Source organism: Vombatus ursinus, unplaced genomic scaffold, assembly GCF_900497805.2.
Source record: "Vombatus ursinus unplaced genomic scaffold, bare-nosed wombat genome assembly UNPS02014778.1, whole genome shotgun sequence".
Lineage (NCBI taxonomy): Eukaryota > Metazoa > Chordata > Mammalia > Diprotodontia > Vombatidae > Vombatus > Vombatus ursinus.
The window spans coordinates 45404067-45430237 of NW_020954556.1; the positions used below are offsets into that span (position 1 = coordinate 45404067).

The 26171-nt window shown below is 39.3% G+C and overlaps 1 protein-coding gene across 3 annotated transcripts in view; it reads right to left on the reverse strand.

Moving 5' to 3' along the window:
- FOXN2 (forkhead box N2) overlaps positions 1 to 14399 on the reverse strand; it is a 68944-nt gene extending 54545 nt beyond the window's left edge. The window contains exons 1-2 of one of the 3 annotated variants that reach the window (XM_027865444.1): positions 14312 to 14330; positions 6209 to 6299 (exon numbers count right to left, since the gene is read on the reverse strand). The gene's annotated coding sequence lies outside the window, so the exon portion shown is untranslated. Of the gene's footprint in view, positions 1 to 6208; positions 6300 to 14091; positions 14176 to 14311 lie in introns of those variants that run through there. The other 2 variants (XM_027865441.1, XM_027865442.1) reach the window with 2 other exon arrangements.
- Positions 14400 to 26171: the final 11772 nt, after the last annotated feature.

Here is a 26171-nt window from a genome sequence, read left to right on the forward strand (position 1 = left end):
AAAGTAGATGTCACTCTTTTGAGGAATGGATAAATAAAAGATGATACATGAATGTAATGGAGTATTACTGTGCTATAAGAAATATGATGAATACAGACAAAAGTGGAAAGATGAACTGATGCAAAGCAAGCAGAATCAAGAAAACAATATACATAATGAGCACAACCATTTATATGGAAAGGATAACAACCACAAAAACAACTGAATGTTGACATTACAGAATTAGAAAGAACAAGTAACACCGAAGGAGAGAAGACATCCTCACCCTGTCCATCCGTTCCCCCTCCCCCCCAAACTTCTCTGCAGAGGTGGAAGATCCACAGGTATGAAACACTGCATATATTTTCAGACTTTTCAGTGTTGAGATTGGTTTTGTCCTTTTTTTTTTTCATTAAAAACATTTTGTTTTTATATGGGAAGGCTCTCTGAGGGGTGATGGAGGATTCTAGGAGATATTTAGGTAATGTAGAAAAGACACCAATAAACAAAATAAATAGGGCAGCTAGGTGGCGCAGTGGATAGAGCCAACAGTCCTGGAGTCAGGAGAACCTGAGTTCAAATTTGGCCTCAGACACATAATATTCACTAGCTGTGTGACCCTGGGCAAGTCACTTATCCCCACTGCCTAGTCAAACAAATAAACAAGAAAAATAAAACAAAATAAATAAATAAAAATTTAAAAAACAAAAAAAGAAAAAAAGAACAGTCTCCAGAATATTAGGTATACCTCCTATAGTGAAGTTATAGGAGAATATGTTCAAGAGTTGCACAGGATAGGTAGGTCTAGATGGGTTGCAATTTGCATCACTGGAGTGAGCTCCTGAACTGATAAGATCACAGAACCATTTGAAAAGTATTAATTCTGGAAGAACAACATGGTATAGCAGAAAATTAGCCTGGAGTCAGACTTGGGTTTTAGGCCTGCTTTTGCCATTAACTCTCTGTGATGACCATGACAAATTAAAACTTCTCTGAGGCAAGATGTACTTGTCCAGAATCTTGTATGTATTTTCGGACAAGGTCCTCTATTAAATGTTTTTGCTTAATTGTTTTTTTTTTCTTTGGGAAGGATTCAAGCTGAAGGAAGAGTGGGAAATGACTTATATAAAGACAAAAGGGATCAATAAAACATTCAAAGTAAAATTAAGCCTAAAAATAAGACATAAAAAAAAAAGAGGGGAGAGAAAAATTACAGTCCTTCTTAGCCTCAAGTTTCCTCATCTAAAAAATGGAGAACTGGATGAGAACCCCTCTAAAGTTCTTTCCAGTTCTTCAACAATCCAAATACTAATCAGAAATAAAATTCAAGTAATACTGACTTTCTTCTAGAATGATCTATATCCTCTTCCCAATTTCAAGTAACCTTTCTCACAGTATTTTATCTGGTTTTCTCCTTTGCACTAGGGATTATATTTTGGCTTGCATCACAGATATTTGCATAAATATCTTATCCCTCTATTTCCCCACTAGATTGGGAAGCTTCTTAAGGATATCTGAAGTCTGAATTTTACTTCATTTTGCATCTTCAGCACCTATCCAATATCCTGCACAGAGCTGGTACATATATATATATATACACACATATATATACATATATACATATATATATACACACATATATATACATATATACATATATATATATGAAAACAAGGCAGATTTTTCTTATAAAAACTTAACAAAGAAGCAAGATTGAAAAGTGTATTCCTGAAGACCACTGAGTGGCTGAATGATGCATGTAACATGACTCATTCTGATAACATTAAATCCAAGCTCCCCTACTAACAGAATGTCATGGGAAAGTACATTTTAGTAACAAGGTATTTTCTGTGTTCTAAATTAGTTACTAGCCAACCTGTTTTGAGTCTACATGCAAAAAAGCAAGGAAAGGTTATGAAATTCCTCATCAAAAAAGAAAAGAAACACAGGGATAGGAATAAGAAAAGAGGAAGTACAGATTAAGATAATTTGTGATTGGCCTGTTCTCAGTGACAGATTTGCCTAGGAAGGTGTCTGTATTGAAAATCCTTGGTAATTCATTCATTAGACTATATTGAAGCACTCATATTAATGCTATGAATATTTATTTTAAAACTACTAATGAAATGTCATGCGCTATGCTAAACACATGTTGAAATAACATAAGATTGGGTGAACACAGGACCAAAGAGATAAACTTCCTTCACAGCCTAAGGAGTGCCAATATTAAACATGGAGACTATTTACCACTGCCATGGATGATATGATGATTCAAAGCTCAATTGACAGAGAGGATGCTGGCAGATGACATTGTGCTAATTTTATCAATTCCTGGAAGGCTACAGGGACCTTCTCATTGAGATCCACTGTCATTCAAAAGAGACTGCTTTAACTCTCCACATAGGAAAAAATAATGTATTTCTGGGAAATAAATTGCACATAGACAAAAAGCTGAACCCAGAGGGCTATGGAAGAGATCAGCCTAAATGGTATTCAGGAACTTTTTATAACATTTTCCATGATCTTAAACTGTCATTAATGTTAAAGCTCACCTTGTTAACGCTATTATTCTCCCAGCAGTAACTACATTGAACACAAGTGAAGAATTATAATTGCAGGTGAAGCAAAGATCAACGAAAAGACATGTAGTAGGTATAAACAGACCTCAGCATATACGCTTGGGACATTTAACCAAGAGAAGAATTAGAGGAGTCATGATAAATATCTTCAAGAATTGCTTGTTGAGCTTCATGGGAGAATAATTGAATTTGTTTTGCTTGACCTCGGAGGGCAGAAGTTTCGAAGAAATAAATTTAGGGGTGCCATGAGGAAAAATGTCCCAACAATTAAAGCTATCCCAAAGTAGAATGGGCTGCCTCAGGAGGTAATGGCAGGCCATCTTCATACAGAGATCAGACAACCACTTACTGGAGTTGTAGCTGAAAATATTCTTTAGCACTGGACTAGTTGAAAAGTCTCTGGAATTCTGTGACATTACCTACAGAAGATATCATCACACTCATGAAAGACTGGTAAAGGAAGCACACTGATTAAATAGTAATAGTAAAGGCATAGTAAAATTTGGACAGTCTGGCTTGTTGATATCCATGAGGGTTGATGTTCATGAGGAGGGCCTATAAGAAAAATCTATAGAGAATTTACAGAAAAACTTGGACAAGGAAGGCAGGAGGCAAGACAGCTGGATAGAATATCCGTAGCAATAAAAATGAATCCAATAAAGTATAGGAACATATAAATGTACTATTACAAATATATTATAAACCTGTAAATGGGGGGAAAAAAAACCCCCTACAGATTAAAAAGTAATTACACATTGAAAGCATTGTCCTATTTGGTCTCCTAAAAATGCTTTAAATAATACTACTCCAAACCCCTAAGTTTTGTTTTATAATTATACCAAATGCCATGAAAAGGAGTTGTACTTATAAAATTATTCACCTATTATCTTGTTGTCATGCATATTTTCTAAGCACTACTATATTTATTCATTCACACAAACATCTAGAATGCAACTAAAATCATAGCAAAAGCATGTTTTCTTTTCCAAGGTCAGTTTTGTGAACTTAGGTGAGCATTTCTTTTCTTATTTCCCAGACATCTCAGTTCTCTACTTAATAACAATGTTTACACTTTATTTCCCTCACAATATATAAGCTTTGGTTTTTTTGGGGGGGGATGTTGCTGGATCTGTGATTTTACTGGCACAGACAGAGCTCCTGAATTGAAAATTCCCTCCATTAATGCAGAAGAACTAACTCATTTTTAACTTAAGGAGCTGTCTAATGGACTGAGAGACTGTGTCTTGCTCCCCCCAGTATGTGTCTGTGACAGGGCTTGATCCCGAGTCTTCTTGACTCCAAGGCCAGTCCTCAATCCACTATACCATATATCCCACCACGGAGGGAAATAAACTATTTTATAGTAACTGATGAAGATGAAGTAATTGATGGTATCTTGTATATTCCATTGGTATCTGTACAATGTCAAAAAGATCTAGAAAATGATGAGAGGGCATAGATGGGTTGAGATCCACATTATTGGCAGCATACCCACATTGAGCTCATAAATCCAAAGTAGCAAAGTTAGCTATTTCACTCTAAAATTTTTTTTGAATGACATTTTCATTATTTTAAAATACCATCACATAAGACACTAATGATATTATACCATGTAAAATTCCATTTATAAAAAGTATCAATCAATATTGAATCTCTCAAAGGTACTGATAGCATAGCTCTATGAAAATGATGTCGTAGCTCATGATACCCATTGAACCTGGTGCTAGTGATTTAGGTAACCTTCCTTACCTCTACAATGTACAAAAAAAGAATTCCAAATCAAGCTTTTCCCAATATTTTGTTCCTCTATGTGATTAATACCTCTAAAAGAAAAAAAGTCATCCAGCACCAAAAAAGTTAAACTTTTAGTATCACATAAAGTGTTTATAAAATTCTTGCTCCATAGAACTTCTAGACAGTCCATGTATATTTAAAGTTCAGTCCTGTTTTTAAAAAATAGAGAAACCTGAGGCAATACCCTTAGAGCACAAACACTTTAAGTGTATCTAAATAGAAAAATAATCCCATGACCCCTCCACATGCTCCCTAAAGGCAGTAATTGATTCTTAAGTGCTCTCTCATTAGACGGAAATAATCAAGGCCACTGAACAGATTTCAATGCTTTTGGGTATACATAACCTGTGATAGACATATTAAAGTTATAAAGTATGATTTTTAAAAGAATTAGCCAGGCTTAAATATAATTTTCAAAGAATTTAGTAAATTTGTAAAAAGGTTAATACTTCCCAAAATTTTAGTGGGTATAAAAAATGTGACAAGAACATCCTCCAAAATTTCAATTTTGGAAAGTTAGAGAACTTTTAAAAAAAACTTAAATTGTTTTAGAATTAAATTGAGATTTCTTTTTTAAAAAATGTAATAAATGAAGGAAAATTTTAAAAGTCTTTAGGAGGACCCAGGTTTCTGGAACTTCATAGAGGAATGCAAAAGCTAAGGTTTTTCCAGTGGCTATCCCTGATTCTCAATTATATGCACCAGCAACCAAACAATTCATTGATATCTTTATCTCATTGCCTTTATACTCAGTGTACCTCAGTTTCTCACAAGTAAAATGACAAAAGAAATAACTGCCATCTAGTTATTTTAAAAGGATATTGTGAGAAGATCCTTTGAATAATTAAAATATTTTTATAGTACCTCTTGACAAGGATGCATAACTTTGTCCTTAAACCAAGTGTGTTAAGCCTTAAACTCGAACTCTCAACTAGCTGTTTTGTTTTGTTTTGTGGCTCTCTCAATCTTATAAGAAAGCATCAAATCACAAGAAAACAACTTAATCAGGGATTTGTTCAAAAAGCCTACTTCGAAAATATATCCTGCACAGTACAAATTCATCTCATTCTTCTCAATGTATAGAAACATAGATAAAAACAGATTTTTCAGAACAATGACCCTGAGGAAAAGCCAGATTACATTATATTATTTTCAATTGGCTATATTTAAACAGAAATTACATTCGTACCCCTCAGTTTACTCAATTTCAGAAGAAATAAGAAATGAGATGAGAAATGATAAGCACAAATAAATTTTTGAAAGAATTTTAATAATGATTAAAATTTAAAGAGATTTGCTGGATAACCAAATCAATCAGTTAATTAAAATCTTCATTCACTAAGCATTGTTATTTACCATACAATAAATTTTCTATGGTCTTTCTATAGCATTGTTCTATTAATAACCATTGTTGTCATAATTAAGAATGCTACCACTATTCTATTATTAAACAAAAATACCCGAAAACAAAGTATATTATCACTCTTCCAACTAACTTTGATCTATGAATTTTTTAGTTCCTCAACCTAATTTTTTTTCCACTGTGTAAGCAAGCATGCCCCATCATAAAGTCAGTTGAAGAGAAAAAGATTTCAGAATTGCACAAGTGATTTTAAAAATGTAAACACTGTGAAAATACCATCAAGACAAAAAAGCAGAGTTAAGTCCTACCTTTTTTCCAATGACCAGCTTAGTTCCCTTAACTCCTACATGCAAACTTCCTAAGGAACAGTAATAATTATCCACCCCACAATGAATTTAAGGAACACAGGAATAGAATACTCACTTTGGCAGGATCAAAAGTACTTTCCCTCTAAGGTTACCTTTTATCTACTTTGAATGTATCTTGTACATACCTTTTATGTACATGTTGTCATTCCCTCCCTTCCCCACCAGAATGTCACGTTCCTTAAAGGTAGAGGGGCTGTTTTTGCTTCTCCTTAATTCCTGAAATATAGGTGTTGAATAAATGTCTGTTGTTTGATTGAAAACAAAGTAATTTTACAACAAAATGAGATGGGAGTCTTAAAAGTTATATATTCCCTGTATATGTAAAACCTATATCAGATTGCATGCCATCTTGGGGAAGGAGGGAGAGAAAATTTAAAACTCAAAAGCTTATGGAAGTGAATGCTGAAAACTAAAAATAAATTAATTTTTAAAAATTATATATTTCTTTATTTTTCACAAGTAAAATGCCCAATGACAAAGTTAGAGTTTAGGTATCTTGGCAAGATATGTGGAAGTAGAATTCATCAAGACCTAGCAACTGATTAAATACTGGGAAGGTGGGACAACAGGGAAGGAAGAAAGGTAAGAGCAGGTGACACTAAGGATGTGAGCCTGGGTTACTACAAGGATGGTGGTGCCCTACATAGAAATAGGGACATTTGTCAGAGGGCTTGGTTTAGGGGGAAAGATGAGTTCTATTTTAGACATAATGAGTTTAAGATGCCTATGGGACATTCATAGAGATGTCATACAAGCAGTGATGTAGGCCAAAAGCTTAGGAAAGGGATGATAAGGGTTAGATACATACATATGGAAATTCATTTGAATAGAAGTAATAACTAAAAGCAAGGGATCATCAAGGGAGAGTTTAGACTAAGAAGGTCCAGGACAAAGTCATGAGGAAATTATAATGATCCAGCAAAAGACTGAATAGGAAAACCAAGAGAGTAGCATCACAGAAACCAGAGAACACAATGTCCAAAGCTGAAGAAAAGTCAAGAGAGTTGAGGACCAAGAAGTCATTGGATCTAGCAAGTAATATCATTTTGGTAACCATATGGAGACAGCAATTTGAATCAAGGGATAGATATGATGCTCATCAAATTTGCAGATGACACAAACATTAGGAGTTAGCACACTGGATAGCAGTTAGTACAAAGAAGACAATAGGCTAGAATATTAGGCTGAAATACAAGGATCGAAGACAATTCCAAAGGACTTAAGGTGAAAAATTCTATCCACCTCCAGAGAATGAAATGATGGAGACTGAATGCAGACTGAAGCATACTTTTTTTTTTAATTTTATTTTTCTTGGATTTTTTTTTTTGGTCTGTTTTCTTCTGCAACATGTCTAATATAGAAATATGTTTTAAATGACTGCACATATATAATCTATATCAAACTGCTTGCCTTCTCAAGGAGGGAGAGAATTTAGAACTCAAAATTTTAAAAAATGAGTGTTAAAAATTGTTTTTATAAGTAATTGAAAAAAAATATAAAAACTTTCAAAAAAAATTAGGTTGAATCAAGATGAAATTAAACCCAAAAAATCTACACAAGTACAAGAAGTGGGAGGCTTGCCTAGAAAACAATATGTGTAAAAAAGATCTAAATATGTTAGCAGATTGAAAGCTCAATGAGACAACAAAAATGTGCCTTGACAGCCAAAAAGGCTGTACTGAAAAGCAGAGAAGCTCTAGTTCTACCATATTCTGCCTTGGTCAAACCATATCTGAGTCCCACTTTTTAGGAAAGACATTGACAAGCTGAAGAGTTTCTGGAGGAAAGCAACTAGTATGATGAAGTGTCCTATAAAATGAAATAATTAGAGATGGGTAGCCAGGAGAAGACTTAGATGGGTCAACATAAAGGTTGGTCTCTCTAAGAATTATTTTACTTGTTCTATTTAGTCCTAGAAGATATATCCAGGAGCAAATGGCTGGAAGCTGCAAAGAGGCAGATTTGGGATTTATCTAAGGAAAAACTTTTCAAGGATTAGCTCTGTCCCAAAGTAAAAGAGCTTGCTGGGTAGGGGCAGCTAGGTGGAGCAGTGGATAGATCACCAGCCCTGGAGTCAGAAGGACCTGAGTTCAAATATGACCTCAAGACATTTGACACTTACTAGCTGTGTGACCCTGGACAAGTCACTTAACCCCACTGCCTAGCCCCCCCCCCCAAAAAAAGAGCTCGTTGGGGAAAGTAATAGCTGCCCTTCACAGAGTTCTTCAAGCAGAAGCGGTATGACCTCTCTTTGGCAATGTTATTTGTAATGGGGAAATTATTGTTCTGGTATGGGTTAGATAAATTTGTGTGATTCCTTCCAACTTAAATTTTTTATTCTCTCCATTCTCACTATAAACTGGCTGCCCTGCACACTTCAAAGACCTACACTCTGCTGCCCAACTAATCTTTCTTAAAAACTGTTTTCACCATGTCACTCTAGTTTAAAAACCTTCAAATGGCTGTTATCTACATATTAAAATCTAAACTCTGCCAGGTTTTCAAGGCCCTCTAAAATCTGAACCTTATTGTATCCAGTCTTATCATCCACTACAACCTACAAGGCTTCTTCTGCTCCCTCCGCACTTGCTCATTGGCCTCATCTGGAACAATAAACTGTTTTTATTTATATAATACCTCCACTTTAAAGAGCAACTTGTTATGTCATTTAATCTTCACAAACAACTCCATGAAGTGAGCAGTCTAATTATTATCCCACATTTTACCGACGAGGAAACTGAAGTTCCAAAAAGTTCAGTCCTTTGTCTAGGGTCACATGGCTAGTAAATGACAAAGGGCTAAGATTAGAACTCAAAGCTTCCAATTCTAAATTCAGTGCTCTCTTACACTGTTATTACAAACCTTTCAACCAAAAAATTATTTATGAAAGGCCTACTGTATACCTCTGGGAAATAGAAAGTACAAGGCCAGGAAGCTTATAATTTCATTGGGTACACATACCCAATTTATATCTTCATATTACTTGTTCTGAACAAGTGTATACATCAACATGGATAGTAGATTTTTAATGACTACTAATAGCCAAATGGCTAACCATTATGGTGAAGAGTCAATGAAATAAATCAATCTTCTCCCCTTTTTTGTAGAAAAATGGGAAATAGTAAAAATGAGTGCATCAATATTGATATTCAGGGGTTATTAGATCAGTCAAATAGAGCAGTCTGTCTTACAAAGCACTTTCCTAACTACCCTATGCGGTGAGCAGTAAAATTACCTATTTTACAGAAGAGGAAACTGAGCCTTAGAGTTTAAATGATTTGCCCCAAATAGCACCAATAATACAGAGGGAAACTTGGACAATTCGTGGTCCAGTGCTCTATGAAACTGGCTGCCTCTCAGGATGAGAACAGATTTAAATGGGAATGTAAATTATCAGTTAAGTGCTATATCAGTGGTACACAAAATTTCAGTTTATGTAATCAAGGAAAACTTGGACCTTGAAAAAGATGAGCTGGGCCTTAGGATTTTCATAGATGAAGAAATGGGAGAGTATTACAATTAGGCAGAACTGATGTACTTTCTGCCTTCCAGGTGGCTTACAAGTTACATTTTAGGAAAAGTGGGTATCCCAATTCGGTCTCTCATGTAGGAAAATAGTGAGAAAGAACAGGCTTGAAAGTTTCATGTAGGAGAATAGGGAGGAATGAGGCTAAAAATGAACACTGTTGAAAAGCCTTAAACATTAGTCAGAGTAATTCGAACCTTATTCTATAGGTAATGGAAAAATATCAACATTTTTGAGCAGAGAGGTAACAATGCTTTACTTAAGAAGATTAATCTCGTGGTAGTGGTATGAAGGATGAACCAGAAAAGGAAAAAGTTCAGGAGACTGAGCAATTTCTAGGCTCAAGTCCTATTTTCTCCATGAAACTTTACCCTCACTACTCAAGTCCTCAAAGGTTACCTACAGTACTTAATTTGCAATACACAATTTAACATTTAAATTACAGGATCACATATTGCCCTGTATTGGTTACTGTTCTTTCACTCACTTTTAACAAATTTAACAAATAAACATTTATTAAACAACTACTATGTTCAAGGCACTGTGGTAGATCACTGGAATTACAAAAACAAAATATTCCTTACCTTCAAGAAGCTTCCATCCTACTAGAGGGATACAAAACATCCACAGATAAATACTAAGTAATTTCAGGAGGGATAAAGCATTATCAGACTAACTGGAAAAGAACCCTGGCTCTAGGGCCAGAGGATTTTGATTAAAATCTTCTATGAAGTTTATTACCAGTGTGCCCTTGAGCAGGTCACTTAACTTCTCCTCTGTAAAGTAAGAATAGATAGTTCTTAAGATTCTTTCAGGCTCCAGATCTGTGATCCCATGAACTCAGGAAATGAGGGAAGGCACCAGAGCCTGTAAAGAAGCTAGCGGTTCAAAGTGGAAGAGGGGAGGGATGCAATACAGAGTATGACATATAGAGTCCAGAGAACCACTAGTGAGCTAGTTTGGCCGCAACATAGAATATATGAATGGGAGTAATGTGAAATTAGTCTGGATGGAAAGGTAGGAAGGAGCCATAGCATGGAGGGCCTTAAATGCCAGACTAATGCAAGATTATAATAATCAAGCTTGGCCCCAGAGACGAGACAAGAAAATTATCTCCCTTCTTTGGAGAACTATGGATATAGAACTCTGTATATACCATCAAACTAGCTAATGTAGGTTAGTTTTGCTAAATTGCTTTTTTCCCTCTTTGCTTTTTATTCATTCATTTATTTACTTATTTATCCCTCCCATGGGTCATTGGGCAGGGAAAGGACAAAGGATATATTCAGATACAAAAAGCAAAATATGTCAATACCAAATTTATTTTTTTAGTGCTAGGATAAGAAGCTTGAAACCTCTCTTAAGAATATTACATTAACAGCTCTTATTAATATGTCAGAAATGTTAGTCTTGCCTCCCCAATTTGAGGGCAAAAAACATCTTTTAAAATTTGTTTTCCTTATAGTACCTAATCACTTGCTGATGAATTTTTATATGACCACAAGAAAGCAGATATTTAATTTATTAAGAGCAAGACAGAAATAAAGATGACAAAGTAACAGATAAGAAACTTAAGTAACAGAGCTATCAGATTATAACCTGGGGGGTGGGGGGAGGAATGGGCATGGATTTTACTTCTATTTTTCTCCCTTTGCATCAATGGACTTAACAAATGTAGAATGAATCAATCAATCAAACCAAAATTAAATCTTCTTTGAGCTAAACTTTTCTAGGTTTTTTGACATTAAAAACTCTAAACTGAGTAACCAAAGAAAAATATTCCAAAGTACAAGTTTTTTAAAGACTGCACATGAAACCATAAATTCTACTATTTACAATTGGTTTTAAAATGTATATGTTAACCAAAAAAATTCTATTTCTTTCTATGATTCCTTCTGTACTTTTTGGCATATTTCTCAAGTTCCGTTGTGGTTGAATTTTTCCTTTTTGGACAAATTAATCTCGGATATTATTGACTGATGTCGCTATGATATTCTGATCATATAATTTATTAGGCAACATTATATTGCCAGTATAGTATTATTTAATTGAAGAAAGACAACAAGATGATCAATCAGGTTCTAGAGTAATTATTTCACATTCTTTTTACATTTATTTTCACATGCCTTTTCCTGCACAGTATCTTGGTGTTAGCCTCCTGTTGTTGTTCAGTCATTTCAGTTGTGTCTGACTCTTTCTGACCCCCTTTGGGGTTTTCTTTGCAAAGATACTAGAGTGGTTTGCCATTTCCTTCTCCAGCTCATTTTACAGATGAGGAAACTGAGGCAAACAAGGTTAAGTGACTTGCCCAGATTCACACAGTTAATGTCTAAGGCCTCATTGGAACAACTCAAGTCTTCTTGCTCCATACACTTACCTTCCCCATTAGCCTCCTATGTATGTTTTTAATCAACTGACTGTCAGTCATCCAATTACTGCATTCCATTGTTACCCAGCCATTATTCCAAAGACAGATAATAGAAAACCAAAGTTTCCTATTTGGACATTATGCCCATCTTAATGCTTTTCATAGGTTAGTTTTTAAAGTAAAAATCGGATCAGCTAAAAACAAAGCAAAAGATAACTTAGAAAAATTTCACAGGATGAAACTTTATGTAGCTAGGTAGTCTGTTTTCCAAGTAATATTTTTAGTATATGCAGCATAAAGTTATGAAATTCAGCACATAAATATCAAATCTAGATTATGCTTTCATATGTTCAATTTATCTGCACATACATTACTGCAGCTGTCATGCATTCTATACAAAACTAAAATTCCATTCACTGAAAATGTATTTCATCTTCACAGTAGTTCAAAATAACTAAACAGCTCACTTCTAAAATCAAAGAATATTTTCATAACATAAACTCAATCAACAAACAGTTGCTGAACTCCAATACTAAGGCACTCTGCTAGCTGCAGAAAACTTATCTAGATCCTTTCTGGTAATAGGTTCCATTTAAAAATAGAAAAACAAACTAGAGGTAAAGTAAAACTCTTTTGACAGAAAATAATAGCAAATTAAAAAATTTTATCAAAGCAAGATCTAATGACAGATCTACACAAGATAGATATAGAGAGAGTTATTTTCCTGAGCTGGGGGACTCTATAATTCTATCAACTTGATCTCTCCTGTTTAAATTACTTAAGAGTAGCCAGCACTAGACCTTAAGGATGAGTCAACAAAAAGGTAGAGAAGGCAAGAAGTTATCCGAGAACTACGTGCAAAAGGAAGCTGAAATGACATCTTATTTCTGACAATTCAGTGCCAGAAGGTAGCTGCAGCTTTGCTATACAGACACTAGCTCTAGTAAAGCCTCTGACCCCAAAAAGCTGCTCGCCCTCTTTAAGCCGGAGCTGGCCACACGTCTGTCAAAATCCGAACTACAATGGGGGAAAAGGAAAAAAAGCTAACCCAAAGATAAAGTTATCGCTTCATTTGGCCGGGGAGGGGGTCTGCTTTACCTCTTCCCAATTGGCATTTGCTCATAGATACAGGGTGGGGAAAGAGAAAGGCTGAGTCACCTTTTGCCCAGTAAAAAGTTGCTTTTTGCAAAGAGGGCAGGGGAGGAGGGACATTCGCCTGCATACGCTCCTCCTCGTGGGGGGTTGCCGCTACAACCAGGAAGGGCCAGAGCTGAGGCTCCTCTGCCCAAGGGGTCCTCCTCCACCCCAAACCCCAGGGGCTGCGGGGGACACATGCAGTTTCAAGAAGTTGGGAAGAGCAGGGGGGGACGGGAAGGGCTGGAGGAGACACTCGGGTCACTTTCTTCCTCCCCCTCCCCCCGCCCTGTTCCTCCTACTCCGGGCAGGGCTGGACGCGTAAGGCGGAAGAGCTTAGCATGTGCCTTATGACCCCTATAAAGAGAAACCTTCCTTCCTCCCTCCTCCTCCCTCCACATCAAGAAGCCTCCCGATTTTCCAGGGAAAGGGTCTGAAGGGCAAAGGCAATCACGTCGCCACACGCGCACACGCAAACAAGCGCGCGGCCAAAGTGTCCGTGTTGCACAACATAAACACCCACTCTGCCCGACCAAACCAGGCCAGTGCCACTAACCGCTCGGGCAGCTGCTGACACCGGAGGGGGGAGGGGAGGGAGCCGTCCGACAGCACCCGGCACCTCGGCACCCCCTCCCCCTCAAACTGCAGTTCCCCACTTCTGCAATTATTTTTAGCCCCGAGTACTAAGCGATCGTCCTACGTGGTTACTTCCTTCCTGCCCCAATCGCGGCCGGTCCCTGCCCCGGCTAACCTCGTCCCCCTTCCCCAGCCCCTCGCGGCACAGCACGCCTCACAGCGGAGGGCACCCGGCGGGGATTCCCCGCCTGCACTGACACCTCACCCGCCGCGGGCGTCAAACCTCTCCTCAAAAAACTTCTCCCACACAAGACACCCCCCACCCTTCCCCAGCCCCGTAGAAGCGTCCACCTCCGGCCCTCGACAGGGCAGGCTCCGCTCCCAGACGCCACCCTCACACAGACCTCCATTCCCGCTCGCGTCTGTCCCGAGCCGAGTCCGGGTAGGCACACGCTCCCTCAGCGGCAGCAGCCGCCCGCCCCCCTCCCTCCGACCCGGGCCGAACTTGCGAGGAGGGGGCGGGGGAGAGAAGGCGCGAACCGCGAGCGAGCGCGAGCAGCAGCCGCGCGGGAGGGGGAGAGGAGGGAGGGCGCCGCGACGGCGGTGGCGGCGTTCCGGACTCACCGTCAGGCGTGTGCCTCTGGAGGGTGGGTGGGTGTATGTTGGGGGGGGAGGGAGGGGGACGCACAATATGGCAGAGACCCGCAGCTGCTCCCTTCAGCCGCCGCCGGGAAAGAGACAGCGGCGCTCGAGCAGCTGCGGCGGCGGTGGCGGCGGCGGCGGCGGCGTTGCCACATCCCCCTCCCTCCTCTTCCTCCTCCTCCTCTTCTTCCCTCCCTCCCTGCTACCATGGCAACGAGGCGCCCAAATCCCTAGCCCCGCCCTCTGCCCCTTTGGCCCTAGGGAGAGGCGCTCCGCCCACCTTCCTCCGGGGCTCCTCCCACTTCCTACCGAGCGGACTCGCCCCGTAGTCCCCGTTGGCCCTCCCCAAAAGGGCGAGGCCGCTAAGTAGGCGGAGGGGCGAGGAGAACTAGGGCGGGGCACTGTGCTCCGTACAATACAGTAGACGGAAAGAGCTGGGGGCGGTGCGGGTTGGGGGGGCGGGGAGTTGTGGACGTTGAGGGGTTGGCCGGGCGGAGAAGAGGGCATGGAATAAAGCGGGAAAATGGAAAGGCCGTGCAGGGGCCTGGGCTGGGCCAATGGGAGGGTGGCGGAGGCGGGGCAACGTCCCTGAGTAGCCTAGCTGGCAGCTGTGGGGCGGGCAAAGAGGAGACGTCCAGCAGACTCTCATTACGAAGATTGAGGGGTGGGGCCTTAGCAGCTAATTTCCTAGAGGCGCCCTGGGCACCGCCTCTTTGGTCGGAGGTTGCTCTTCTGGAACCCGCCAAAGCCCTTAAACACATCATCGGTGAACTCCTATTTGCAGGAGTTTCCAGCTAATCCTTCAGTCTGAAACTATCTCCACTTTAGGCTGTCTGTATCATGTTTGTCCGTAGCTGTTTAAATGTAATCTCCCCCTTTAGACTGTAAGCTCCATGAAGGCAGGGGCTGTTTTTGCCTTTCTTTATACCTCCAGGGCGCTTAGCACAGTGCCTGGCACGCAGTAAACATTTTATAAATGCTAGTTACCTGACTAGAGTCAGAAAGATCTGGATTCAAGTGTTCGTCTGACACATGCTAACTGTGTGACCGTAAGCAAATAATTTAACCAGGCCCTAAACTAGAAAGAAGTTCAATAACTGTATTCATAGGTTAGTTTTTGAAGTAAAAATCGGATCAGCTAAAAACAAAGCAAAAGATAGCTTAGAAAAATTTCACAGGATGAAACTTTATGTAGCTATGTAGTCTGTTTTTGTCCCATATACACATCAGAATTTGAGGGTTGGAAAAGACCTCAAAAGTTCAACGAAAGAAATCCCTACTATAACCTAGCCCGCTAGTGTTCAACAGCCTTTGCTTCAAGACTTCCAAGGAGGAAGAATCCACTTCAAGCCGCCCATTCCATATTTAAGTTTCTCTGGAAATTTCCCCTGCCATGGAACCTAAATCAACCTTTTTGCAACTTTTACCCTTTGCTCCCAGTTGTGCCCCCAGGACAAACAGAACAAGTCTCATCCTTTCCAATGCCAAAGCTTCAAACACTTGAAGATAGCCATCATTCCCAATTAGTCTTATTTCTTGGTGTGGGAACTCCCTTCACTTCAACTCATCTATTGCTTACAATAATATCTATCTAGAACTTTAAGGTTATAATGCACTTCATATGTATTACCTCATTTCAACCTCACAGCAGGTATTATTATCCCCCTTTTACAGATGAGGAAATTGAGGCTAACGGAGGTTGTTACTTGCCCAAGCCTTTGCAAAAGCTCTTAGCACAGTGCCTGGCATGTAGAAGGTGCCATATAAATGCTGCTTCTTCTCTCTCCATGGTCACATAGCTAGTAAATGTCAGGAGCACTATTTGAATGCAGGTCTTTCTGGCTATAAATCCAGCACATTGGCCACTACTCCCTCTTGCCTCTGTTAAACATGATCTGTAACACATATATAATATAAAAATATATATTTTATACATGATCTTTTAGTCCTAGCTTCTATGATTCTATAAACTAGAATCAATTTCATATTGATTACAGTTGTACCATAACCCCTGGTCAGTGACTCAACAAATATTCATTGAGTGACCACTAGGCACTGAAGTAGAGGAAACAAAAAGGCAAATCCAAGGTCCCTCCCTGTGCTGGGAGAGGTGAATGAACTTGGAGAGACATGAACATTTTTTAAAATACTAATAGTACTTCAGTGTTTAACTAGATGAATCATCTCTTTGATACAGAATCTTTTTCCATTGGTACAAATGGAAACTCATCAATGCCCTCTCATCCTGTGAAATTTTCACTTAAGCCCTCCACAGGAATTCCATCCAACATTTTGGAAGGATTTTACCTAGATTCTAGATCTCCTGAAATTGCTTAGACACTAAGGCAAAAAATGAGTACTCTTTTCCTTACTTTTTGCAGGTCCACACTTCTTCCTTATATTTTTGATAGTACCTTTTATACCACTTCTTGTATGTAATTCTTCCTTGGTAGTATGTCTATTTAGCTCACCATATTGTTTTTAATTGTACTTAGATTGACCCACAGTTTTGATTCTTCAAAGAATGTGTTTTCCATGATTCTAAACCATATAGCATCACTACAAGGCTATTGTTATTTTTTCAAAAGATCCTCACGTATTTTTTTCTTGTTCCAGGGAGAAACTTGGCATCATTCAAAGCACTGCACAATTTCCCAAAAGCAATCCAGCTTAGTCTTTCCGTTCTAATCAATTCTGGGTCCAGCTCTAGGAGCTGTCTATATAATTGAATATCAGAGCCTAGATACAGGCATTCCTTATCCACATGATTGTTCCTGTGTGGATGGCTAAGCTGAACAATTTTGAGTGGCGATGGATGTTTTGTAGAAGGTTCTGCAGTTTTCCAGAGCTTGGTTCTGTTAGTACAATGACATTCACAAGCAGGAGCACGTGAGGAACCTCACCATCTATAGGTGATTCCTCTTCCATTTGTACTTTTCATGCTCCATGACAATAGCAAATATCTTTGGCAATCATTTATCTTCCTGTTTTATACTTTGCTTGAACTAATAATCAGGGTATTGGCAAATAGGTATCTCTGTTATTGCATCTCTCCGAGGACCTTGTATGAGCTTATAATATGTACGAATAAGGGAGTATTTTCCTCTACAAGGTATAAATGGCCAAGGTCTTGCAATTCTGCTCAAGCAATCGGAGAGGTTGATGCCAGGCTATCCTAAAAAGGAGCTATTTCCATTCGCCTGTGAAAGAAGACCTCATGCTCCTCTCTGGAGCACATCCTGTAGGTATGTTCCAAACCCTTGGTCATGCTTGTTACACATGGGGTCACCTTGTTGGAGGAAACACTTTAAGGTTGCATGTCACTTTAACAATTTGAATCTTTTTTATCGTAAAAAAAAATACAATGCTGGTCTGTATTCTAAGCACCAATTGTATGACTAAAAATGTGGTGGGGGGGGCAGCTAGGTGGCACAGTGGATAGAGTACTGGCCCTGGAGTCAGGAGGACCTGAGTTCAAATATGACCTCAGCCATATAACACTTACTAGCTGTGTGACTCTGGGCAAGTCACTTAACCCCAATTGCCTCACCAAAAAGCAAAAAAAAAAAAAAAAAAAAAGGATGGGCTTAGAGAAACACAAGTATGCTACCCATGGTGGTGTTAGAAATCTACCATGGCGGGAAGAATGGACTACATTAGAACAACAGAACACATGTGGCATTGAGAGGATATCACACATGTAGTGTTGTAAGGAGAGTGTTCTCATATTTGTGCTGATTCTTCTCCTACTCCTTAATGATTTTTTTTTTTGCAAAGCGATTAGGGTTAAGTGACTTATTCAGAGTCACATAGCTAGTCAGTGTCAAGTGTCTGAGGCTGGATTTGAACTCAAGTCCTCCTGACTCAAGAGCCCATGTTCTATCCACTGGGCCACCTAGCTTCCCCTTGCATAATGATTAAAGCTATTTTCAAGATGAAATGTGCTGTAAGTGGCAGATTGTTATTCCCTGAGGGAAAAGGGGGTGGGGTGGTGTCTCCAAGTAAAGTCTGGATGTTCATTTGGGACACAATAAAGAAGATTTTTGGTTAGTTATAGGTTGGACATATGGCCCTTAGAGTCCCTTTCAGATCTTTGATTCTATAGTTGGGTGATTCTCAGGGTTCTCTCAATACTCTTGTACTTATCTTATACTTTGTTAATTTTTACTTGTTCAGTGCTACTCTCTTAAAGAGTTTCTAAAGTTAATTTCGGAAGTGCTCTATCTTATGGATTGAATTGGAAAGTTTTTGAGGAGAGGAGAGGGCCCTGAATTTTATGTATATTATATACATATGTATATAATATACATATATGTGTGTGTGGACACACACACACATACATACATATATACACATATTTCCCCTGCAAACCCAGAATAATACTCTGCACACCTGTTGCTCATCAACTACTGGTTAATCTTTCTACTCAAAAACTCTGATTACACAGGTGTAATGGGGGCCGAGCACATGCACAGAGAGCCACTGATGGTGTCTCCCTACATGGAAGAGACTAGGAGCCTGCTTCTGTGGGTATTGTGATGACATGTAATGGAAGTGCCTTGATGAGCATGTGTAGGCATTCTGTAACTGGTTCTAGCCTATTAACCACATAATTAGAAAATGGTTTTTTAGTTGGCTGTGTAGCCAGAACTGGGACTGTCTTCAGAAGTCTTTAGTGTGAGCCACAGTTTTCATTCTGTTCGGTTCTTCTCCCTTGATTTGACTCCGTCCCTAATGATGGAGTCAATGGCAAAGCACATTGATTTAAGGGAAAAGGCTTAAGGTCCTCCCCACAAAGACTGACAGGTGGCTGTGAAATATTTTCTTGGTATCCAAGTTATGCAGCCAGCTCAGCATCAATGCCACATGGAAGAAGGAATGACTTTTTGGAGTGACCTTCAGGATCTATCCCAAGTTAGATAAGTACCCATCTGGCATGGATACAGCATCTGGACAGGTTGGATCAATGTTATATAGGAACTAAGCAAGGCTTGAGCCTATTCTCCCCAGAGACTGAGGTGAGAGAGGGGAAGTGTGCCCACCAAGGGTGTAGTGGTGGTGGTGGAGTTTGCACTTCTGTTCTTGCTATATCTTCAAAGTAAATATCCCTTTCCAAAAGCTAATTAATGTCAGAAGGTTAAATGGAATTGGCATGCTAATTACTTGTGGCTAATAGTGAGGAAGATACGACCAGTAGGGGCTCAGGCCAAAGGTAGTAGAGAAGAGAAACACCTCAAACCTCTCAGATTATCTGCAGAGTCCTAAGGGGGACATTGAGGCCAGGGCATATTTGCTATATACTTCTTCAATGTGTGGCGAAACCACAAGTTATTTTCCTGAGATAAAATCTATCCCAGGTCATCAACTGACTCAATAATAATGCCTTACATTTATATATAACACCTTACTTCAATGATTCAAGGATCCATGAATTTAAAAATATAGGTACTTACTCCACCAATGAAGATCTGACCTCTTCTACAACCTAAGAAGCAGTCTTTGAGCCTCGTTGTGGCCTACCTGGTGATAAGCCTCTCTGACCTTAACTGGGCTAATTCTTTGATACAGTCCATTGCTATACAATGTTCAAACACTTTCCATCTCAGTAGGACTTTTTTTTTACTCCAATTACATTGCCTTCATGAACCCAGAGTCAACTCTGTGTGGCACTGAGGCAGCAGAGGATGGCTCTAGAAAAAGTAAACTTTGACTTTCTCTTAATACTTTTTCATTCAGTATGTTGTTGGATCCTAACAAAAAACTCTGCAATCATATGTTTGGAATCTGGAAGCAAAGCTAGAGGTCATCTCATCCAAAACCTTTATTTCACAGAGAAAGAAACTGAGATCCACAGAAGTTAAGCGACTTGCCCAAGGTCACAGGCCAAAATGACTACTAAGTGGAGACTTAAAAGCAAATAAAGCAAATCTTTTGACTCTTGCTCTAGTCCTCCTTCAGCTAGGATACATTGTCTCCAAACATGCCAAATTAACCTTAAGGTTGAGTCCTCTTGTTTCACAATACTTTGTTTCAAAAGTACCCTTTACTTACAATAACCGAGACAATAAACATTTATTAAGTGCCTCCTACACAGGCACTGTGAGAAGCTCTGGGGATACAAAAAGAGGCAAAAAACGGTCCCTGCCCTCATGGAACTTACCAACAATTGATAATGCTAAGCATATAGATAGACTCAAAAAGCCTTTGTTGAATCAATAACTGCTAGTTACTAAGTACTGGGTATATAAATAATTGCTATCAGTTGCTAAGTACTAGGTACTAAGTACCAGTCATTCTTGCCACTTTCTAGCTTTTTCACCACGCTGTGCAATCCTCTCTCTAGCCCCCATTTTCTTTTTTTTAAATTAAATTTATTTATTTATTTTTAGTTTTCAACATTCCCTTTTATAAGATTTTGAGTTCTACATCCCTCCCCCCTTTCCCACTTCTCAAGACGGCATGCAATCTGATATAGGCTATACATGTACAATCATATTAAACGTATTTCCACATTAGTCACGTCTAACCCCATTTTCAAACACCTCTCAATATGTAGTTATCCCCATTGAAATATCAGTTCCTTGAGGGTAGGGACTGCCTATACATATTATATACCTACTACTTAGCAAACATTTAATAATATCTCTGTCTCTCCCCTCTAGGGTTAAGGAGGTCAAAGACAAAAAGAAATGTCCCAGAAACAAAATAAATACCCATTGAATGAAGAATGACTAAACAAATTGTGGTATATAAATGCAATGGAATTTTACTGCACTGTAAGAAACAATGAATATGAAGAAAAAAGGTTAGCATGGGAAGACTTAAATGAATTGATGACAAGTTGAATCAAGCAGAATCAAGAAAAATATACAGAATGTCTAAAACAATATGAATGTAAATAATAGCAACAACAAAATGAAACTGAACACTCTCTAATCTTAATGACCAACCTTGGCCTGAGAAAAGGGATATGAGAATATAAATCCTGGTTGTTGTTGTTGTTGTTGCTGCTGCTGCTGAAGAGGTGGTTGATGATGAAGGAAAAAACTACCTGGAATATCAGACTCAATTGCTTTGTTGGTTAGTTTTGCTGATCCCCGCCCCACCCCCCTCTTTTTTTTTTTTTTTTTTCAGAAATTTGTTGTTATAAGAGATGATGCTTTGGTTGGAGGAGGGGGAAAGAGAAATATGAGTGAATGTGATATGAGAAAGCAATAAAAAGCCAAAAATAAATGCAATGACTAATCTGCCACAGTTCTTTAAAAAAAATTCCAAAGTTTTGATGTATTTTCTCCCGCCTTTTAAAAAATTAGTAAAGTGATGTCAGAGATATAAGCTCTTCTTATATGGAAAGTCTTATTTTCTAATAGTTCTCTTGAAGTTACTCACTTATTTGAAGAGCCTCCACCTTCAGTACATAAATCTTGTAAATAGCCTAACTTCACACTTTCAACACCAACCACACCCTATTTGCCTTCTTTGCCCATGGGCTTTAACTTCCACTTTCACTTTCAAACCCTATAAGAGATTTTTTTTTTTTTAAAGATGGCAAGCTCTAGATCCCTCAAAGTAAGAGGAATTGTCCTCCATCTGAGTTAAGGTTTCACTGAATGTAGTTTGCTTGAAAGACTGGTTGTTTTGAAGTCAAGAAGTCTTGAGTGAAAAGGGCCCAAGATTTGAAATTAAGGGAGCCAGGTTCAACTCTCATCTCTTATTATCTATGTGACCTTGAGCTAATCACTGGGCTTCACTGGATTGATGTCTCACCCCAATGTAAAATAAAGGGATTGGACTAGATGATTTTTAAGGTCTCTTCTACTTCTAAATCAATAAAGCTGGGCTCCTGATAAGGGAGGTTGCCTAGAAAACCTTTAAGTACTACCTAGGTATGAATATATATCCAGATTTCAGAGACCCAGGAGTATAGAGACTTTGGAGGACCTTCCTGGAAGGAGGGAGAATCCTTGGGCTAAAGAGCCCAGGTTGTTTGAGGGTTCCAATGGCCTTCAGGGAGGGACTATCTCCTAAGTTTTGGAGTAGCAAGTAAAAAAGCAGATAAGTTAGAGTGAGACACAAGTAGATACATACGTAAGCTAGAAAAGGTGGATTTGTGGCAGAGGAGTGTATTAGAGCCAACATCACGGAGAACTAGCGGTTGTGACAGCAAGTGGAAGGCTGAGTCTAGTCAGTAGCTCTTCTTTCATCTGCTTTCCTGGAACACAGAGGTGACTGACTTGGAGCACTATCACAGCCTCTATACTTTGTTTAAATGCTTATTTGTATGTATTTATTACCTGATACTGCTAATAAATTGCATGGCCACTAAAAGTAATATGTATTTCAGCTTAAACATCTATGGTTTGTTATTGGGTAGGAGACATTTCCCTGGTTTACTCTGGAGTTTACTCTGGAGTTGATCAGATAGAAAAATTTTGTGATGTAAGTAATTTTGGAGAATATTCTAAAGCATATCTATCAGGTTGCTTTTGGACCCAGTGAAAAAGATCATTTATAAAGAGACAAGCTATTAGCAGACTGATGTGTGTATCCTTGAGTGAACCTGAGGGGCACTGTCCATAGTGTCCATAGATCCTAAACATATGGGTCTGTACGGATATTATCTTTTTAATTCTATTCAATTATACCTCAAAAGGTAGAAACAAACTTATGTATATATTTTAATTATTTTAAATTTATTTATTGATTTTTACTTGTGAAGGGACTGGTTGGGAGGAAAAGGTTAGGATTTGGCAACCCACATAATAGCATTTTAAGTCTATATTTCTATCTGGGTGATCAAAGATTTGATATCTGAAGTTAGAAACTATTCTTAAAGGATTTCAGAGGGAGCTAGGATACTGGGAATGGCTTAAACAGAAACAATTTAACCTTAAGTTCCTGGTTTTGGTGAAGAAACAACTTAGTTCCTTTCTTTTTCACCCTTGCCTTCTGCAAAGAATGTAATCATTTCTAAGTCTATTTGATTCAAGATGTCTCCTCTATTTGTAGACCTCTTTAGCATCTTTTCTGCAGTAACTTTGTAAATTATTGAAAGAAGAAAATCTAGTTGCTCTATAGATCTCCACTCACCCTCCCTCAGCCCCCACCCCATGGGTACAGTGACAATACAACTAGGTACCGATTAGTGCAAATAATTAGTTCCCCTCAAGTGGTCATATCATTTGAATTTGCATAGGGTATTTCCTTTGGGATGATACCAATTACCATATTTTGCATAATTATAACTTCAAATAATATAAATTGAAATATATGCAACCACATCAGGAGATTTATTGCTTGCAATAATTGGAATCTAGCTGTACCTCCAAAATTTTCTTGGGCGGTCCTGATTTCAAGAATAGTAAGTGTAGTTTTGACAAGGTTTTGTAGAAGGAATATCCTTTGTCAGAACATGTGTCTCAATTTTTGATTAGGAAATATAGTCACCTATAATGCTCTAGTTCAGCTCCATCTACCTTGGCTAACTTTGAAAAAAATAATTAGCACAGAAATCTTCAGTATAGAATAATATTCCTAAAGTGCACACCTGACCAAGTCACTCCCCTATATAAGATGCCCATAGAGGTTCCTGATTGTACCTAGAATAAAATACAAACTCCACTGTCTGACATCTTCATTGTCTGGCTCTAATCTCTTTCCAGACTGATCACATATTCATTCCTACCCGTGTACTTTATGGTGTGGCCATACAGAATGTTCTATTTTCTGCCCCTGTGCCTTTGAACAGGTTAACTCTCCTACTTGGAATGCTCTCCCTCCTCAACTTTGCCTTACAGAATCTCTCATTTTCTTCAAAGCACAGTTCATCTACCACCCCCAAAAGGAGACCTTTCTTCTCCTCATCCCATTCTACCCCACAAATTACCTTATGTTCACTCAAATGGATCTATGAGCTCATCTGTGAGGGACTGTCTGATGTTGGCAGCTACCAGGTTGGGCGCTGTGGCAAGAGTAGGGTAAGATCTGGGTATTTTGGAAGTTGAGGCAGGGGCTGTGGTAGGCAGAGTCGTGGTGAACTGGGATGGGCCGGATACGGAGAAGCCCTGAGGCAATTGGGCAGTGCTTTGTGAGATAAGCTGGGTACAAGGAAGTAGCTGGAGCTTGAGCTCCTGAGGCAAGGGGCGGTGCCACGTGGGAGTGGGACATCAGAGGACTGAGTTCCCTTTGCTTAGTCCCCTCCCTATATGCAATGTCATCCCCAGACTCCTCTTGTGACCTTCCTGACTTCCTGGGTCCCTTTGTGCAGCACTGACCCCAGACCCCTCCTGAGTCTGACTTCCTAGGTCACGTACTCTTGTCTATGCGCCATTCCCAGATGCCTCCTTCCTATATCCGGTCCTGGCCTCCTACGTCACTCCCTCCCCCTTGGTGTGCTAAACTCAGACAGCCCCTTCCGGTATCTGGCCCTACAATCATTGGCTAGTAAGCGGGCTGGGGAGGAAGGGCTAGGTAGGTTTTTAGGAACAAGCGTGGTCAGAACACACACGCGCTCTCTCCTGGCTCCTGCCTTGTTGCTCTGGCCTTGCTGCTTGGGCTTGCTATGATGGCTTGCTGTGTTGGCCTCTGAATAAAGCTCTGGTGTTGGCGCCTCCCGATGGCTCGTCTCTGTGTGGTGATCCGGCTGAGGACCGAAGACCCGGGTGTGGGTAAGACTCTGGTAGTGTGCTTCTTATAAGAGAAGTGGGTACCGGCGTACGGCTGGCAGAAGGTCGGCTTGCGGCCAGTATACTCATCCATTTGGAAGTTCCCTCCAACAATGTAGGTTGTAACCTAGTCCCTGCCTACCATTCTGTTTGACTTTTATCCATAGCCTTCTATAAATGTGCTATAGGGGGTCACCCAATATGCTGGGGACCTTTCTTGCTTTCTCCTGCTATCATGAGAGTACTAGTAAAACATTTTGGCCATCCATCCTTATACTCTCCACATGATCAACCCACTTTCTCTTCTGTTTATACAATTTCTTGTTGACCTCTTTTACTTCTGTTCTTCTTTGAAGTGCCTCACAGGATAGATGTTGCAGCCTGCTCACGCCCACCATATACCTTCCTTTTACCCTGGGAGAATATAAGAATATTCATTCTTCATTTTTCAGAGACTGTTATATTCCACATTTCACTGCCATTCCACAACATTGATAAAATGTTGGTATAGCTATCTATAGCTATAACCTCTATACAGTTAGATGGATGTTTTCATGGGAAGCTTGGATTCATTAAAGGAACTTTGCAAATTCTGGAAGGCAAAGTCTCCTCCCCTTGTTAAACTCTGGGCCCAACTTGTTGATCAGTACTGGCTGTCCTAGATATACATAATGATGAAAAAGCTCTAAAGGCTGTCTATTCAAATGCATGCTATGATCTGGGCTGTAGACATTCTTCATCCATTTGGTCTTTCTTGTGTGAAAGATCAGGCCAAACTCCTTTGCATGAATACAGCTATCTTTAGTGATTAGACTGTAAATACTTTGTGTTTCTCAACTTATGCTTTGTGGATACAGATATTTATCTATATACATATTATTTTCCCCCAGTAGAATCTAATCTTTGATGGTAAGGATTATTTTGTTTTTGCCTTTTTATCCCCAGTGCCTAATGCAGTGCTTGGGTGCTCAATAAATAATGATTAAATTAAGTTGATTACACACATATTTGTACAGTCATGCCTTCCAGTTAAACTAAAAAACTTTCTTTGACACTTATTAGCTGTATGACTCTGGGCAAGTCACTTAACCTCTGTCTGCTACAGTTATCTCACCTGTAAAATGAGGACACTAATAGCACTTACCTGGAAGGGTTGTTGTGAGGATTAAATGAGAAAA